Below are 20,457 nucleotides of genomic sequence, written 5' to 3'. Positions count from 1 at the left end.
CCACACGACATGCCATCTTTGCATCTATGATCCCTCTATTTATGTCCTTCATACAATTGAAGTATTTGAACAAGGGTTTAATTAATCCTTGTGATACTCATCCCATAACCATATACGCTTCCATGTCCACCTTGCTTCTCTATTTTATCTCATCTAAAGTTGAAGCCAAACTCAATCACTCAGTTGATAATATATATGTGCTTGTTTGCGGTCACATCTGCGATCTCTCAGCTGCACTTGTAGTGACGTTGCTAGCATCTATAGTTTTTCCCATTCCACTTAGATGGTTCACTTATATTGCTTTGGTGTTCGTTTTGCTTCGTGTTTTTCTCTGTTTACTTCGTTGGTTGGAACGACGGTTTTATGAGAAAATGAGGAAAGCAGTGCAACACGCTCTGGAGTGTCTATGTGCACCATAAATATTCAACCTTGTTGCCTATCTCATCAGCTGCCAGAATATGATGAATAAGTACTACGTGATGACATCTCATGTTAAAACCTTTTCTATTTACTAAATATGGCTTTTCTTCTACGTGATGATATTTCATGTTTAAAACCTTCTGTTTTCTAAATAAGCTTTTTTGTAATTAAGGTTTGTATATAGATATATTCGTATATTATCAAAGTAGTTCAGTTACTGCTATTAATAAGAAGAAGTCAGAAAAGAAGAAGAAGACAGAGCAAGAGAAGAAAAAGAAGACAGTTTAATAACAATAAGCTACGTCGTCGTGTGATACTAAACTATATGTAATATGTAGCATAAGAACATTAAGTTAAGCTAGTGTCAAGTGTGTGTGAGTGGATGGCAGCTATAATATTAGTAGTGGGAATGTTAGTTAGTTTTCTGTTATTCCGTTTGCTTTCCTATAGTTAGTTCCATATATATTGGAATCAATCTGTATCAATTATTCATTCAATACAATCACAATCTTTGTTTCCTCTCTAGATTCTAATTTTAGGGTTTTCAATTCTCAAAGATTAAAGCTTTTCTCAAAAGTCATCAATGGCTTCCATCACCTCAACATCTTCGAGCATCACTATCGATGAATCACGTCAATTCTTCTTACATCATACTGAGAATCCTGGTGCTATCCTTGTATTGCAACCCTTAGGACCAATTTGGTAAGGGATTCCAAACGATAGTTTTCAGTGTTTAAACATTGAAAACTCTGGGTAAAAAAAAAAAAAAAAAAAACAATGCGTTCAATAGGGGATTTTATTTAGGAGTATTTGAGTTACGTTTCTCATTTTAAGGTGTTTAAACACTGAATTTGAAAAACTCCTCTTATCAATTTTCAATTTTCAAATAATATTTCTCAATAGCACTTTTGTAAATATTTAAAAATGTGTGAGACTTAGAGATTTGACAATACCTAACCAATTTTCTTTCTCTCTCCATACTTTTCTTTTTTATTTTTCTCTCTTGTAAGTTATTCTTTATCTTTTTTCATTTTTCTTTCTTTTTCTTTTCCTCTTGCTCCTGCACGCTGCCACTCTCTCTTCTTCTTTTATTTATTTATTTTTCTCTTTCTCTCTTGCAAGTTGTCTTCTTCTTTCTTTCTTTCTTTCTTTCTTTCTTCTTTTTTTTTTTTTTTTTTTTTTTTTTTTTTTGTGTCTGTGTGTGTGTAAATATCCTAGTTGATGGGTTTCTCTTGTTTTTCTTTTTTCTGGGTTGGATGACCAGTGATTCAGTTGAATAGAATAGCAATATGGCTTTTCTTTTGTATGAGTTTTTATGGGTTTTTCTTTTCTCGTCTCAACTAAAAAAATAGCAATTTGGCTTTGATTCAGTTGGGTTTGCATTGTTTAGTGAATTGTTCAAGCTAGCTTGGACTCACGAAGGAGAGAGATGGGATGAAGAAGAAAGAAAGAGAATAAATAAATAATTCCATTTTACTGTTCATGTCAGAATAGTTACATTTTTTTCTCAAAAACACTTACACATACCAAACACACAATTATGTTTTTGCACTTTTTAAAAAAATGTTATTAGAAATATGGTACCAAACACATTTTTTGCATTACAAGTACTTTAAACACATGTTTTTACAACATTTTTTAAACTACAGTTTTCACATCATTTTGAACAACAGTACTTGAAATCTGCTACCAAACAGGCCCTTAATTACTAAAGAAAATTATCCAACTTGGGCAAGATCAATGGAAAGAGAATTGAGTGTTAAGAATTAATAAGCTTGAATTCATCAATGGAGAAAATGCCTCTTGTGGTTCAAAGCTGGGCAAGGTGCAATGAAATGGTAGTTTCTTGGATTCTTAATTGTGTCTCAACAAGAATAGCAACTAGTTGGTTATAGAAGCACTGTTGCTATTGATGTCTGGAACAATGTTTGAGAGAGGTTTTCTCAAGAAAATGGACCTCAAATTTTCTAACTAAAGAAAAATCTTGCTAGTATTTCTCAAGGAGAAATCCCAATCAGTGACTATTTCACTCATCTTTTAATTCTTTGGGATGGGATTCAGAATTTTAGTCCAACTCCTTGTTATTCTTGTGGAAAGTGTGTATGCAATATCAAGAGGAGAGACACAGATCCATTGGTAATGGTCATAGCAACAATGGACCTTTTGTTGAGTCTATTGCTCTAGCAGCAAAGTCTATGTCTTTTGGATCTACCAATTCTGGCTCAAATTATTTTGGAACAGACTTTCAAGAAAGGCCCACATATAGTCACTATGGTTTACTTGGTCATACTGTTGAGAAATGTTACAAAATCCATAGTTACCTTCTTGGCTATAAGACTAAAACAAGAAAACCTGTGGCTAGTCAGGCGCCTTGCTCAGAAATGGTCTCAAAAGCTGTTCCATCTTTTTTTCTTTTTCTTTTTGATTCATAAAAGCTGTTCCATCTTCTACTCACAACATACTTCCCTTGCAATGTCAGAAATTGCTAGCTATGATTGGAGGTTTTGATGCTCAGCCTAACCCCATAGGCATGGCTAACAATATTTCTTACAATGCATCTCAGTCTAGCCCTTCGGCTGGTAACACAATTTTAAACCAATCACTATTTTATACTAAGCATTCCATTTTTTCTGCTAAACTTGTGGATAGACATGCTTATGGCAATAATACTTGGGTGGTAAACACATGCTTTAGTGATCATATTGTTTGTTCAATAACTTTCATTCTTATTGTTACACATTGTGTGGTTGAATTACCTAATCATGTGACAGTTCATCAACATAAATAAAAATTATCATAAAAAAAATGAAAATGTTAGATTATTTTTTGTGACTAGTTCAGTTTGTAAAACTTGATAATATAATTTTGTAATTTCTCTATCATCATTATGTAATTACTGAATTTATTCATTTTCGCATGAATTAGGGGCATACCATACATAAATATATAAAGAGAACTCCAATGCCCGAATCTTCAACGATTAGGTTATATATGGCCCCATATCTCACTCTCTTTCTCACTGGCCATAATAACTACATTTTTGTTCAATATATTCTCTCTTTTATGTTTTGTCGTGCACTCACAAATCACAATATAGCAGCAACCTTTTGGAATGTCTCTACCATCACATCTCCACCAAACTACCACACGACATGCCATCTTTGCATCTATGATCCCGGGCTTTGTCTCCTTTATACAATTGAAGTAATTGAACAAGAGTTTAAACTCATCCTACAACCATATACGCTTCCATTTCCTTCTTGCTTCTTTATTGTATATGTGCTTGTTTGCGGTCACATCAGCGATCTCTCAGCTGCACTTGTAGTGACGTTGCTAGCATCTATAGTTTTTCCCATTCCACTTAGATGGTTCACTTATATTGCTTTGGTGGTTCTTGTTTTTCTCTGTTTACTTCGTGGGTTGGAACGACGGCTTTATGAGAAAACTAGAAAAGCAGTGCAACATGCTCTAGAGTGTCTATGTGCACCATGATAAGCATCTCTAGGAGCTAGGTCCACCAAGATTCAACCTTGTTGCCTATCTCATTATCTGCCAGCAGTGGCAGCTCTACATGCAAGCCAGGATGGTCACAGGTGACTTGCAGAAAAATGTATATATATACACTTGCTAAAAAAATATTATATGCTAAATTAACCTATTGTGACTATCCTAATAAAATTTTTGAACACCCTGACTTGATAATTATAAAAATTTGGGTTCAACAAAAATAAGAGTAGTGTTACTACATTCGCAATATATTTTCAAAATAATTTCAAAACAAATCTAATATAGTAAGCTGTTATTGATTCTAATTTGGACACACTGCAAATTATTCGAAAATTGCATAGATGAGCGAGAGAGGAAAAACAAAAGATATCACATTTTGATTGGAAAAATAATTTAAATGATAACCATCAAATGGAAAATTATTTTTGTAAAGTGATTTTCACAAATATGGTTGTACACTCATCCCAAAAGGTTGATAATCCCTTGATGTAGTAATTGTTTAATTATAAAATTTTTTAGAGTATGGTAATATGATTGAACAAGCATTTCTAAGTTTACCAAATATGAATAATCAACAGAGGGAGTAGCTTATGACCTGCAGAAATAGGTAGAATAGCAAAAAAGTACTTTGTGCACATGACAATGACCAAGGGTAGGTGTGTGCAAGCAATATGGTAAGAATGGATCCATCAAGTATATTCTAGAATAAAATTAATGCAGCAGTACCTTTGCCAACACAGAGAACCTCATTAACAAAGATATCAAATGCTTCACACCCTAGTTTTTCGAATGGATCTAAACATTCCCTAAAAAATGGAACCTCAATAGTAAGAATAAAAGAAAAATTGTACAATGAAAGAAACCACAGATAAATAATAAAGTACATATACATATACATTACATCATTAAGTTCCCAAGTGAAATGATTATGATTCATAGAAAGTCATTTTACTCAATTATTATGATATATTTATTTGCATGCGAGCTAAGCTAGTAAAATTCAGTTAATACTGGATACAATATACCCAGATACATTATCAAAAGTAAAGAACAATATATTATTAATAACTGTTCAGAAAGTTGGCAATTCCGTTAGAATGCTTGAGTACTTGTACCAAACAACAATTAATCATTCCTAATCAACAACTGAATGGATATAGCTTAGGCAAAGGAAAAAGGAAGAATAAATTAAAATGAAAAAGTAAGCACAGCTTAGCACATCACTACTAAAATTCAAGAAACATAGCAACAGGTTTACCTCTCAATAATCTGTGATCGGCTGTAGTTTGATAATATCAGCACATTTATTTAGCCCCAAAACAATCAATAGGTATAATCACTAATCAGTAGTGAAAAGTATTGTAGAAGTAAGTAAAATTAAAAAAGTATACTGCAAATAACATAAAGAGAACCTAATGTAATGCACCTAAGATATTGTATATAAATTTTATCCATAGAATATAGCAATTGCTAATGCAAAATTACTTAAAACAGGATGACAACCAACGTCTCACAAATCTCTCAAACTAAAGACAAGATAAATCTTTGATATCAAACTCCTACGAGCACAAAACAAAAACTACACCACCACCCAATGTATAGGGACTATTCGTCCCCTGTTTCTTTTCTTACCAATGTGGGACTAACACTCTCAATAGGAATTATTGCATCTCCTTTTAATTTTCTAAATTATGTGGGATTCCAAAACCAATAACGAAATCTAAAAACTTTGGAAGTGTGCAAGCAAATGAAAACCAACGTAAATGTCAGGGTGGATTTTTAGAATGAAGAGGCTTGGAACTCATTTGTGTGGAAAGCAGAAGCACAACAACCTAACCTAACTTTAAATTTGAGGGGAGAAAATAGTACCTTAAATCATTTAACAACAAAAAGAGGAATATAAAGAAGCTCAAGAGACCCCAAATATTCAGTCCCATGGTGGCAAATAATGGTTATGTTAATTGCACAGTAATCAGGAGACTAAAACCAAATAACATAAGAATTAGGCAATGAAAAAGAGAACTAACTTAGATGATCAGAACAAGCATATCACAACATTACTAAAAATATAATAATAACACAATAGGACAGTACTAGAATGCTTAAAAATTAAGGGAAAAGAACCAAAAGCATGACTTTTTGAACACAAGTACACAAGTAAGTCACAGAAAATGATTTTTCCTTGAAATTTTAAAAGTATTATGTAACAATGAGATCCTTCAAACCAGGAAAGGCCTGACCAACATTTTCCAAACTAAACCCTGAACTTATTAGACAAGATTTGTAGTCTCTTTGCCCAAAAAGTTTTAAAGATTACCTTGAACTTGGAGTACATTCAATTAAACTATATAACTCAACCAGCCATGTTATTAACAATTGTTGCTCCCAATCACCAACATCAACATTTACAAAGTACATGTTGTGCCTTTATATTAAAATACCGGGCCAATATTCTTACTAAATTTATGTTGAGAAAACAAAAAAGAAAAGAACCTCACCATCAATGATAATTGAATCATGCATAATTGAGCTTTCATAAAAATAACAGTAATAGTAAGTATATCAATGACTAAAATTAATGACATAAAAGATGTTGATAACACTACAAAAAGGAAACGCGGCTATAACTAACCTATAGCTGCGTTTTTAAAACGCGGCTATAGGTCTAGTTGAATAATTTAGAATTTGAGGCTAACCTATAGCCGCGCTTTGAAAAAGTGCCACTATAGCTAACTTGAAACGCAGCTAAAGATAAGCTATAAGTCCAATCAAATAATTTTTTAAGGTGGACTTGTAGCCACGTTTTTGAAAAACGCGACTATAGGTAACCAGTAGCTGCGTTTTTCATGTTTTAAAAAGCGGCTAAAGGTTACCTATAGCCGCGTTTTTTCAAAAACGCGGCTATAAGTCCAATTGTATATATGATTTTAAAGGTGACCTATAGCTGCGTTTTTTAAAAAGGCGGCTATGGTAACTTGTAGCTGTGTTTTGTGATTTAAAAACGCGGCTATAGGTCACCTTTAGCTGCGTTTTGACTCCTGAAAAATGCAACTATAGGCCCTGCAGTATAAATTTTTTAAAGGCTGACCTATAGCCGCATTTTTAAAAAACGCGTCTATGGGTAACCTGTAGCTGTGTTTCTACGATTTAAAAACGCGGCTATAGGTAGCACTTAAAAAAAAATATATATATATATATATATCCTAAAGCTTCCCACGTGCACCTCCTTTCCCACCTACACCCCTACTTTCCCACCTACCCCCACATATTCATCTTTTCTTTCTTTTCCCTTTCTTTCTTCATTCTTTTTTTTTTTTTTTTTTTTTTTTTTCTTTCTTCCTTCTTCACATCTAGGTAACTCTTTCTTCTTTTTCTTTTTTCTTTTTTTCTTTTTTCTTCACAAGTTTGTGTTCTTTTGTATTTCTGGGCTTGTGCTTTTGTTTTCCTGAATGGAATTAGTGTTAGATTTGGGTTGGTTTTGTTGAATGAGAGGAGATTCATGGGTTTGTGTTGTTATATTTTGGAGCACGTTGTGTTTGATTTTGAATTTTCTGGGTGTGTTTGTATTGTGAGTATGTTGTGTTTGATTTTTAATTTTCTGGGTTTGTGTTTGATTTTGAATTTTTTGGGTTTATGTTTGATTTTTAATTTTCTGGGTGCATGTGTTTGTATTGTGAGTATGTTATATTTGATTTAGAATTTTCTGGGTGTGTTTGTATTGTGAGTATGTTGTATTTGATTTTGAATTTTCTAGATTTGTGTTTGATTTTGAATTTTTTGGATTTGGGTTTAATTTTGAATTTTTTATATTTGAATTTTGAATTTTTTGGGGGAAAAAAAAAACCCAGAATTTTTTTTTTTTTTTTTTTTTTTTTTTGAAAAACCTATAGCCGCATTTTTAGATTAAAGCTGGTCTGTAGCCGCATTTTTTTAAAAACGCGGCTATAGGCCCGAATCCTATAGCCGCAGTTAAGAAACGCGGCTATTGGGCAGACCTTCAGCAGTGGTTACAAAAATGCGACTATAGCCCTATTGCTGCACTGCTTAGGTTGCGTTTGTAAACGCAACTATAGGAAACGCGGCTCTACCCTATAGCCGCGTTTTTGGGGTCTATAGCCGCGTTTTTTAAACGCAGCTATAGACCCTTTTTTTTGTAGTGTAAACATGTAAATCTATAATAACTTAAAAAGATATTGGATTTTTGCATTCATGTTTTGACCCTAATTGCTCATTTCCCTCTTCAAAATAATGGATGCTCACCTAATGCAGAAGAAGAAGACATAGACAATTAATGTGAGCTCAAGAAAAATGAATGCAATTGGAATTGCATAGAAATAGAAAATATAGGGAAAAGTAGTCATACACAACCGATAAGAGATACCGGAAGCTTGCCTTTTATTTCCAGTATTTGTTCATCAACCCTGAACTTTATGTTCCACACTGAAATCCAACTTCCATTTCTAAACAATGTAATACCATAAAACATTGAAAACTGAAAAGTCCTATTATCAGCAAGCTTATTGTTTCTAACAAAAGTGGACAAGGCAGGGTACAACCAGACACAAACAAGCATGAGTTGGTACAATGTATTTACATTGTATTTGAACCATGATGCCAAGAAAGAGCATTGAAAAGAATTACTGCAATGTCATTTGATGAATTCCATGCACCAAAACTTACGTGGACTAGATCTAGTATAAAATAAAAACACATTTGTCCTTTTTATAAACAACTCTTGTGGATGTAGAAATTACAGTAAGCACATTGATAGATCAACTTTTCACAAGTATCATTACATTTGTTACATCGAGGGCGGTCCTCAGTTTCCTCAATGAAAGTAAGAGGGTGTGAGTGACAGTCAAATGTGTAAGTACCTCCAAACTTATAATTTGGGTATTTCCCAATAATACATTTTGGATGAGCAAGATAACTGCAATCCTCACAGTAGTAAAACCAATACTTTGAGTCTCGTTTTTCTTCACATATATTACAATAATATTCACCAGAGTTATTTTCAACTCCACAACTGAGAGCAAAGGGATGCTCATGTTGTTTGTATCTTATAGAATGTGGTAGTGTAGCACATCTAAAGTCCAAAGCAAATGCACAAGTGGTACAACGGAATATTGGGTAAGTTCTAAAATCACAACAGCTGCAATTCTGAGAAGATTCAACACCGGAGAGAATAAGTGTGTGATCATGACCAGGGGGGTTAAGGATTTCTGAGATCATACTACATTGAACATCAAGTCTAAAACGGCATGTCTCACACAAATAGGTGAAGCCATTGCATTTACGATGACAGGCATAACACCTAAAATCCTTACTTGGTTTCATTGGGAGCAGGGATAGTGGGTGTTGATGAAGTGGGTGTTGCTTTTTTTTTGGTAAATTAGCACAAGATTCATGAAGAAAGAAGCTACACTTTACACAACTATAAAACGGAGGGACAATGGCTCTTACGCACCCATCGCATTTTTGGGTTTTTAGAAGCTACTCGGTAAGCATTAAGTCATGCTCATGACTGAAGTGTTTGATTTCTGCAGCTATTTGAATTCCACCCTCCCTCATATTGTATTTTTTGACTTTGTAAGTTGAGTCAACCAATTCATTGAGCTCTGAAACTTCATCCTCATCTTTAAATTCTTGCAAATTTATGTTCTCCTTGTTTCCCATAGCACAATTTAAGTGGGCAACAAAATCACATCTGGAGCAATAGTAAAGCCCGTAGCATGTGTCCACCTCTTGAACACAGATTTGACAAAATTGAGAGTCGGATTGATGGAATTCAAGAGAAGAATGGATGAGGTGGAGGAGGTGCTTGTGATGCACAACTTTGACTTTGCGTGGGAAAAGAGAACATCTTCCATGAATCCAGAAACTGCATGGATTACACAAATAGGGTGTACATTCGTCTTTTTTGCCACAAATGTCACAAGTGAAGGTGATCCACTTCCAAACGGAGGTCAATGGGTGGTAGTGGAATTCAGGTTCCATGGTGGTGGGCGCTAAAGAAGCGCATGTGATGTGAAGGTTGAAGTCGCAGCGGGAACACCGATAAGTGTATTCAGCTTTATATGCTTTGCAAAGTTCGCATTTGTAATTTTCCCGGTATCTCCATGGGGGAAAGAGAATAAGAGGATGGATAGGGTGCAAGGGATGGTGCAACTTAAGGGGTAGTTCCGTACATGATTTATGATGACTGTACCCCCCACCACATTCTTTACAGCTATAGGTAGGACCATAAACTGATTCGTCGCACCCCCAACAAGAATATCCACGTCTGTCGTCTGGATTGAAGAGCAAGGGATGGTTCGGATGGATAAAATGTTGAAGTTGCTGCTGCTGCCCCATCTAATCTATCTTCTTTATTTAATTGTATGACGACATGCAAAGTGACAGTCACAATAACAGACATATCATCATCATCATCATCAAATTTCTTTATTGTTTATAAAAATAAAATAAATAATAATCAGAAAAAGGGCATAAATATTAATAATACGTAGAAAGAAAGAAAGAAAGGGCTGGGGCCTGGGTGAATCTAAATAAAAATAAACAGAGAGTGCGTAATGAGAGTTGCTACTTTTTTGAGTTGAATATAATACATATAGCAGCAATTTTGTTTTTTATGGCTCTAAATGTAAAAAAGTAAAAAAATGAATAAGAAGAGGGATTCGGGCGTGACTCAGCACAACAGGTTTGTTGGAGTTTGATCGTGAATGTTCTTTAAATTAAAGGTCTTGGGCTTGGGTCAGTTAGGTGTGGCCCGTGGCTATTTATTTTTGTTGGGTACTGGGTATTTTTTATTTTTTAATGTGAACAGTGAAAGGCGTAAAAACTTCTGTATTGATTGGAATTCTTTTTATTGATTTTCATTAAAAATTAAAGTGATTTTTTTTTTTGGGGGGGAAAGCATAAAAGTATTGTGTAAATAGGAATTACTTCATTCTCAAAAAAAAAAAAAAAAAAAAAGATGAAGGAATTACTTTACTTGATTCCATTAAAAATAAATGTGATTCTTCAAAAAATAAACGGAATGCATCTCAAAGTTCAAAATAAAATAGTAAGAATGTTTGGACAACAAAAATTCAAACTATGTTTTTAATTGATCCTCCATTCTTGTTATTAGAAAAATATAATTTTTTTTTTTACTTTTTTATTCTTGTTTAAATTAATCGTTGTCATTTATTTAAAATCATCTAAACACATATATCTATGTTTGCCTTTATTCAATATATAAGTAAATAGTGCAACTAAGTTTGCCTTCATATTTATACATTGTTACTTCTTTATGCAAGCTTTTACTTAACCTAGGTTATCCATTACAACTCATAACAACAAAATCTACAGGAGAAAGTTTAGTAGTAAAGGTGGCATGGGGATACAAAAATGAAAGAGTAAAGTCTTTTAGAGTTTTACGCAAACTTCATGCCAGGTTGGTTCTACTAATCCAATTATACAATGAAAAATGCAACATGATGATGTTTTTTCATTTAACAAATATATATATATATATATATATATATATATTTAATGTTCTTCTTGAAAAGAATTTATGTTCAACCCCTCTCTTCCCTACGTGATGAATAGGGTGGAAAAGTGTTTGGTAACGTTTGAGAACAAATGTAAACTATTTTAGTACTAATAAAGGACAAAACAAATATTTGATAAAATTGGTTCGAGTTAGACTGTTCAGTAACTTTTACTGAAGTTATATTTCTCAATACTTTTTTTTTTCCATAATAATAGTTTGTTAATCCCATTGTTAGACTAATTTTCTTTCTCCAATTATCATGCTTATCAAATATTAAGTTGATCTATTGTTCTTTTTGAATATCAAGGTGATTAGCCATGAAAAGCTCACTAATCTATGAAGGGCAATTATAATTGCTCGCATTCTTAAATATAGCACGCAACTAATTATTTTAAAATTTTGTGAGTGATTGACCTGTAATAGATATTGAATAAAAACGTGATTCAAGAAAATTATGATTTATAAGAAAAAGTTGAGTGATACACTATTTATCAAAATTACATCAAATGTAACATAAACCAAACCATTTAGAGTAATATATCTCATAAAAATATAGCAACAAGTGCAATATAATCTTACTACATTTAACATTTATATAACAAATTTTAAGTAAGCAAAGAAACTATTGTTTATGAATACCAATACAAAAACACACATACATATGAACAAATTTATATAGGCAACTATAAAAACTTACAACAAGAAGAATCCAATTTTGGCTTCAAAACACACCTTGAGAAGCTTCCAAGTTATTTTTTGTATCGAATTTTTTAAGGCTAAGTTCATATGAAAACCATTTATAACTTCTACTATATATATAGAATTATCAAGCCATTGTGCCAAAGAAAATATTCCTTATCCAACTCAATAGATTATCATGTTATTGTATCAAAGAAGAAATCCTTCCTCCAACACAAAAGAAAACAAAAGAAAGAAGGAAGGAAGCAAGGCATTTATGCTTCCTTGTCAACTTGAAGTTAAATCTTCTTAGTAACATTTCCTATTTCTTTTCCTTTTTTTTTTTTTTTTTTTTTTTTTTTTTTTTTTTTTCCAAACATGTTCATACTAACATTAATTTTTCTCATTCATTGATGAGATTTCTCTATGCATCTCTTTCTAGGTTATACATAAATGAAATTTTATCTCTTGTATTACATTTAGATGATGATTTTTGAGTTGGAATTTACTCAAAATTTTACCTTTGAAATTTATAATATTGATTTCTATTGTTTATGTTAACAAAAAAGGACAATTCAAAAATTATATAGAATTTTATACTTTAGATTACAAAGCATCCAAATTCAAAGTCCAATTCTCAGTTTGCTAAACAAACTAAATTCATATGCATTTCTTTCACTCATCCCTTACCCTTTTTTTTAATTGAATAAACACCCTTCCTCTCTGCATCTTTCTCTCATTCCATTACTCCCTTGATCAAGACATAAAGTAATAAGAAAGCACACACATGAAAAGCAAGCAAATGATAAAAAGGTCCATCTCAGCAAATTATTTACACAAGGAGACAACACCATATATTAAAAATTTGAAGGTATTTCATCTAAGAAGAACTAAATAACATTGGCAGAAATATAAAAGGTTTTCTCAAATTATTTAGCTGCTTCTTTCCTGGTATCACTGGTGAAACTTTTAAGTAAAAAATGTTTCTCAGTGCAAAAAAGGACAATTAAGTATGTAAAAGTTGGAAATTTATTTCCAAGAAATCCGGGAACTTGTGATAATGATTTCCTCTGTAAAACTTGACCTCAATAGATTTTATACTTCCACAGGTTTCAAACAAAATTAAAAGAGTATTCTTTACCCAGCTTAATGGACTGTCATGGTAATTCTAGCCATGAAGTGAAACTCAAGGCGTGACACTTGGAAGGACCTTAAAAGTGATCTTAATGGGAATAACGTAGCCGGACACCAACAAGAAATAGTTGTTTGAGTAACGAACCGGAAGAATTCTCAAACAGTCGATCCTTGATATAAAGTCCTTTTTCTTTCATACTCTCCTTGAATGGAGCGTAATCTTACCTTCTTACTCTTCTTTATCTCTTCCCATTCTAGTTGATCATTGTAATTTGGGTCCTAAATTTTTGCCACTGTAATACATTTACGGTGCACTTGGGTTGGCTATTCTTTAATAAAAAGTTCTTACTTTATTTGTTCATATAGGTTAAACTTTTAGAGCCAGCTTTCTTGGCCACATTTTCAACATGCATTTCAATTTCATAATTGAACCCTTTGATGAAAACCTTGGATGTAAATCTTGAGAGTTATTTTTTTTCTTCCTTTTCTTCCTGTATGGCTCCAGCAGCTTGTAATCTCCACCGAATAGATGCAACCAGTAAAATTTCCTAGATAAAATAGCATAGTCTGATGTGTGGTAGAGTTTGAGAAGGAAGTAGACCAGCTTTAGGTTTTTAGACTTTGGATACTTCCTCTCAACTATGGGTACTGGTTTTTTGGCCGGAGCATAGAGATTTTCAAAAACTTTGTAGTATGGAAATGTACCTTCTAGATCCTAGACCAAGGCTTCAATAGCTATGTTAGACAGTTCCTCAGACGTAGTATTGACAACTTGCTGATGGTAGATTCAGAAAACAATTGTGATGTTACATACCATCTCTGGGTGGGATCATTTTAAATAGCATCAACTATCAAGTACGAAGAATGTCTTTGAGTAAAATGCAATAGTTTCATATGTGCACCCTTTTGAAATATTATTTGGTTTAAGAAACACAAATTTAAGCATTTCAACCACCCCCTGGTCTTGTCAACCCACACATACAAAAACAAAAAGAAAATCAGCTATGAGCATTTTTGCTAGATTTTTTTTTATTAACGTTTTATTTTGTTATGTCAAAAAATATATATCAATTTTATTTATTGAATTCAAAACATTATTCAGGCTCAATACGTGTTCTATGAAAACAATTCATCAGATATTAAATATTCATTAAATTTCAAAATCCAATCCAAACTCATAAATTATAACTCTTACAAGTTTAATAATTACCTCTATAAAATATGTAGCCAGATTCAGCAGGACATGGATTGATTCTGCAGCACAGCGACAGCCATAGAATCCTGCCATTTGGTGTAAAAGATGATCATTACTGACCACTAAGACCAGTCCAAGGGTTATGTGCCTTCCAAATCAGGACTAGCGTATTTACGGGAAGTCTGGCCCTCCAACAGAGCTCTAAATTGAATGTAGTTAGCCAGTTAAGCTTGATGATCATTTCAAGTTAGATCAGCACCAAAAAAAAAAAAAAATACAAAGGCGTCTAGAATAGCTATAGAAAATTTTGATTTACCTCTAAACAAAAATCATCAAGATCCTTTGGGGTTCCACAAAGTTCAATCTGATCAACACTTTTTTTTGGCTTGGAATAGGGAATGTATTTATGTTATTCCCATATGGGGTTGGAACTTCTTCTGTGTACCCACTAGGAAGTTGCTTAAACAACGGAATCTGCCAACCTTCTTGAGACATTCTTGCTCTGATAGTATATGCAACAGCCATCCTGACAGAATCAACCTCAGGATTGAATCCATGGCTGTAAAAATCATTCTTAAAAAATGCTTCGGGATTTCGGATTTCATAAGGGCCATCAGTGAAGCCCCCTTACATTTGCAAATCCATCCCACAAAGGTCCTTGGATGTAAACACGTGTACCATTGAAATATTGGCTAGGATCTTTTGACACTGCAGATAAATCTTCAGAAGATTTGATGATTTCATTGGAGTTCTTGAAATAAGGATTTAGTCTCAGGACATTTTCCAAATCTTTGTTGATGTCATCTGGTGGAACTTGCTCATTTTCACCTACCGAAAGAGCAAGACTTGGATGGTTCCTTAGAAGCTTGACAGTGTCTCTTGCACATAGCAAGAGAAGATCATGATCAAGGGGACCATTTGGATTTGATACCGGGTCACCATTTCAATCTCTTCAGTACTCCAAAACTCTTGCCACACCTACAAAAATCAAATCAGCCATATGGACCAAGTTATACTAGAGTAATTTAATACTGAAATAACTTAGAATATTGGAATCCTTAGGATTGGTTAGCCTTGAGCCATATATAACCCTGTAGACAGGCCTGGGTCTCAGGAGGATAAATCGTTCAAAATAATGCAATGCAAAATTCACTCTGGTTGGAACAATTTTAAAGCTTCAGTTACTAAATAACCAAATGTACCAAAATTAAAAGTACCAAAGGCTCCTACTGCAATATACCAAACAGCAGACAATGTCAAATAAATTTTTTGAGAAAAAAGATGCTGAAATATGTTAATGGCAATTAAAAAATACAACTGAACTCAACAAAGCCATTATCCTAAATAATTTAGTTAAATCATTGATAATGACAATAACAGATAGAATACAGAATGAATGTATTCACTAAAATCTAGACGTAACTTTGAGGAGAAGATATAGAAAATTTGATTAAGACAATTTTTAATTATGTAGACAAAAACCACTAAGCTGACTAGTAAAGAGTTCTTTATTTATATTTCAAAGCATTTGAGAACAAGAGGGGGCGAGAAATATATGAGGTCTAAGGCAGAGGCAGTCAGAAAAGATAAAATAAACAATTTTCTAAAGAGTGTATAACCTGAAATAGAGATCAAGGTCCAATGATAATGATGGTAGTAATAATCCATGTAGCTGACCTGAGAAATTAGAAATCAAGAAGTGTTGACTTGTAACAAAGAAAATAAAGAATTGTCTTGCAAGCATAGGCTTGCTCATGTCTTAACTTGTTCTTATAACATCAGTTATGCTTGTTTTAAAATCAAATTTTGACACTTAGAAGAAAGGAAAAAAATTTTGCTTGTGACACGCTATTGCCACTATGTTAGTACTCTACAATTGAGGGTAAAAGCTTTGTGGACAATTTAGGTCAAAGAAAATAAATACCCTAATAATTTTCAAAAGCATTATAAAATCAACAATGCCACAATTTATGGTAACTTTTATAATGGAATTGATTTTAGTGATTAACATATCATCAATTTATATGGTTACAAGATCACCATCATTCTTGGGAAAGTACTGCAGATTATAGTTTTTTATTTTGTTAGAAGTATGTAGTTAAATAATTAAATTTACCATATCCCAATAGGTTAAGTTTTTGGAAGAATCTGTAATTTAACAAGAATTTTTCAATTATAAAACTTACTCTAGAACACTTTCTTGGCATTCCCAGCATCTTACGCTGCAAGCATCCTATGAATATACCCTCAGTATAAAGCATACAAATTTTGGTGAATCTGAAAATTTTGATGTTCCAGGATTTGTCCCAATTTTACTAACCCACCAACCTACCATTGATATACATCTGGGGACATCATTCTATCTCAAAAGCTTCATCCAATAGGTTTGCCCCCAACTATATATATCAACTCTTCATTGTCTTTACTTTTTCTCTATATGCGACTCAACCCACATGCACTCACAAGACCTCCCCCTCCCATTTGAGCCTCTACCACATCATCCTAGCTTCCCACTGTGTGTGAGTCATTAGCAAATCCAAAGTGTGCATACAAGAGTTGCATCAAATGCAGCAATAACCAAATTCATACCAACCACATCAACACCAAGACACTCATTCAAAAAAAAAATAATAATAATAATAGATAACAAACATTTAAAATTTCGAACCAAAAGTTGAACCATAACTCTAATACCAATTTTTTGGGATGAGAAGTGTCCCTAGGTTCCAACAAGAGCCTATAGATATATATTGAGGTACCTATTGATATATATTGGGGTGCCACTCAAACAGCTTAAGCCAAATGGTTTAGACCCAACTACGTCCATCAACTTCTAACTTTCCTTAATTTTTCTCTTGATGTGGAACTCAACTCTTATATGTCCACTAAAAACAGTTGCTGACTTTAGTATGGTTTGTTTTTCATTTTCTTATTCTGTACGAGAAAGCAAATAGTACTGCCTAGTCCTACTTGGTTACGTAGTCTCCACAAAAAGTCGCCAAACCGACTTTGTAGCCATAATATTTGTTATTAGTAAGAAAGAGCTCATTGGGTGTATATAGGGTTTTGTTTTGTGCAACTATTGTAGTCACCCTTTTTAGTAAATTTTTCATCTCAATGCCCGCCATTGGACATATGTCTAAATCTGAACCATGTAAGTCTCTATCTCTATGTTCCCTGTGTGATTGTTCATTCAATATTTCTATTTCTATTTTGTATATACCCTCTATAATTGATCACACTCAAAACACACACACAAATAGGAGAGGGAGAGAGAGAGAGAGAGAGAGAGAGATCACCAGAAGTCCATAAATATCACAATAATGATAAAATTTTGTCCTCTCAGCCAATCCACCACCCCAACAGCGAATCATATTAAAACGCATATCAGCATGAAACTTGATGTCGGTTTCGCAACGTTCCTTTGAAAGACGTAGTAACCCATCTAACAATATCCAATTACCACCATGGATAATGATAGGCTGTCCGTTGACCTTGAACAACCTGTAAATCAAAATTTTATAGACTACATATCATAATATCAAAATAAAAGCCTATGTAAAATGTTCTAAAAGGCATATAAAGCAATACCTTCCACCTGTGGCACTATCAATATGGCTCTCAATTTTTCGGAAGCCAAATAGATGGCTCCAAGCATCAAATTATCCATATCCCTTTACATCAACAGTAATATGAACATTGTACAAGGACTGTTTTCCCATACTGTGTGGCCGCCATAAGTCAGGATTGTAGAAGAAAAGCTGCAAATTCATTCCATTATAACCTATAACAGAAGTATTGAGAGCCTAAAACTAGATAAAAATGCCCATGGGGACGGGGCTACCCCGACTTCCATAGGTCCTTGGTTTGACCTCCTAATGAGAATTGAGGATATTTGAATTTATAATAATTGGATGCTCCAAATGCTCAGTAATCAGAAATTTCACATCTCTAGATAACACTTTGGATAATTCAAGGCACAGATAAGTAATGAAGGCTATATTCCTTGGGAGCAGTATGCAATTTATTAACTTGGGGGAGGAGGGGGTCTTTTATGCTTTCACATTTCTTTAATGGTAATGTACAATATCAATGAAATGAATCGAGAAGGAAGTTCATTACCTATATGTACAATATCATTGTATGATTTTGTAAGATATTGAGAAGGGAAAAAAAAAAATCTAATTTTTCTTTACTGAATCATAAAAGGAAGATATAAGTGTCATAGACGTCTAGTCTACACACAGACTAACAAGGAAAACTGCAGAGGCCAGAAATAGTTCAGCTTTTTACCCCAAAAAAAAAAAAAAAAAGTTCAGCTTTATGACGTGCTCTAGCAAAAATCTGGTGGTTGACAGATATGCATATATGTGTGTGTATAGATATATATGAGATGGATTCAAGTTACACATTTTCATAACCACTGATTTTCATAACATCTAAGGGTGAAAAAAAATCCACTTAACATATCATTAATATAGAGTTATTAATTGCCACATTAGCTAATTTTCCTTAAAAAAACCCATCCATTCAAGGTTCCTAATACTTAATCATTTTCCCTTTTTTTTTAATAATAAAGGAAAATGATATTTTCATAATATTGTTCATACTTCCATACTATCTCTCACACATTGAATTTATGGTAGATTTTGCTATTGAGGGAGGTTATTACACGAATAAAATTAAAAATCTGTCCCATATACTATCTCCACTGTATAACTGATCTCCATATGATTTATAACACTGACACTATTCACTAAAAATATGTTTCAAATATCTGTAGAAACCTGTCTCATTTTGATTCTGACAGGAAATTTCAAATAATTTCTTATCAATATGCATCTACTGTCTCTCATTTTCCAACAAGAAACTAGAGATAACAATATCATTATGGAAAAAAACTAACCATGATCAAAGGTAACAAACATAGTCCCAACCCAGAACGTATTGTGAGGCAACATCTTTTCCAATCTAGCATGAAAACAAATTATTGTAAAATTGCATGTATTCCAAGCATATCAAAATTTAGATTTTTACTCCATCACTCCACTCACATGGGATCCAAAATCATAAATGTAATTCTAAAATAAATTAATATTAATATATAAATTAAATAGGTTTTGGATTTAGCTATAAACCTCATGGTCACCACCTTGCCCCTTCTCCCAGGATGATCCGGTGGATGAAAGGCAAGCAATTTTGACCATTAGGATGCAGAATCCAAACACTGTAAAATTAATGCGAAATATTGTAAAAAAAAAAATGAACTCCAGGGAATAAAAACACTTACTCAAATACGCAAATTTGAGAGCTCAATCTTACAGAGCAGACAAGGCTTACGTTGATTTGAGAGCGATAGAGCGACTGTGTGTCGGTGTATGAGGGTGTGAGAGAGAAGGGAAAGGGTGTAAGGGTATTTTTAGTAATATAAAACAGGAGATGGGGCCAAGAATGCCACGTGGAATGAGTGTCTTTAAAAAAATAAATAAATAAACTTGTCGTTGTGTTAAAAAAAAACAACTATATTTTCAATTTGCCGCTTTCACTGTTAGGTTCAGACCATGTGTCGTTTTGTTACTTCATGACAGTGATATGTGTCGCTTTCGTATTTTTGCAATATTGTTTAATCGCTGCCCCACTCCTTGCAAAGTATTAAATTTTTGGGATAATTACACATAACCTACCTGTGGTTAGGACGAAAATCACTTTGTCTATCCGTGGTTTGAAAAGTATCACTTAACCCACCTGTGGTATGTTTCCGTCAATCTCCGTAACCCACCTCAAGCCCAGCCGTTACAAAAACACCTCTTAACACCAAAACACAATATAACGCGAATCACAACACCCAAAACTCAGAAACTTTTCAAGAGAGAGACTTGTGGTGAGATCAACGTGTTCTTCGTGGTTTTTATATCTCTTTTTCAGCATCACTCACCCGTAAATCCCTACTCTCTTTCAGTTTCATGGGGTTTTCTCGCAGACCCAT

At 33.4% G+C, this 20,457-nt stretch overlaps 2 pseudogenes across 1 annotated transcript; both read right to left on the bottom strand.

Annotated features, from left to right (window-relative positions):
* Positions 1-8,148: 8,148 nt before the first annotated feature.
* On the bottom strand, positions 8,149-12,417 carry LOC115992507 (annotated as a pseudogene). Its single transcript, XR_004092539.1, has 2 exons — positions 12,162-12,417; positions 8,149-10,293 (listed from the first exon to the last, which is right to left on the bottom strand). The product of XR_004092539.1 is annotated as an uncharacterized LOC115992507 (transcript).
* A 1,351-nt stretch (positions 12,418-13,768) lies between these two features.
* Positions 13,769-20,457, bottom strand: LOC115990031 (annotated as a pseudogene).

This window comes from Quercus lobata, chromosome 5, assembly GCF_001633185.2.
Source record: "Quercus lobata isolate SW786 chromosome 5, ValleyOak3.0 Primary Assembly, whole genome shotgun sequence".
NCBI classification, from domain to species: Eukaryota; Viridiplantae; Streptophyta; class Magnoliopsida; order Fagales; family Fagaceae; genus Quercus; species Quercus lobata.
Note: the sequence above shows the minus strand (reverse complement) of the source record. Positions and strands in the feature narration are given on the sequence as shown.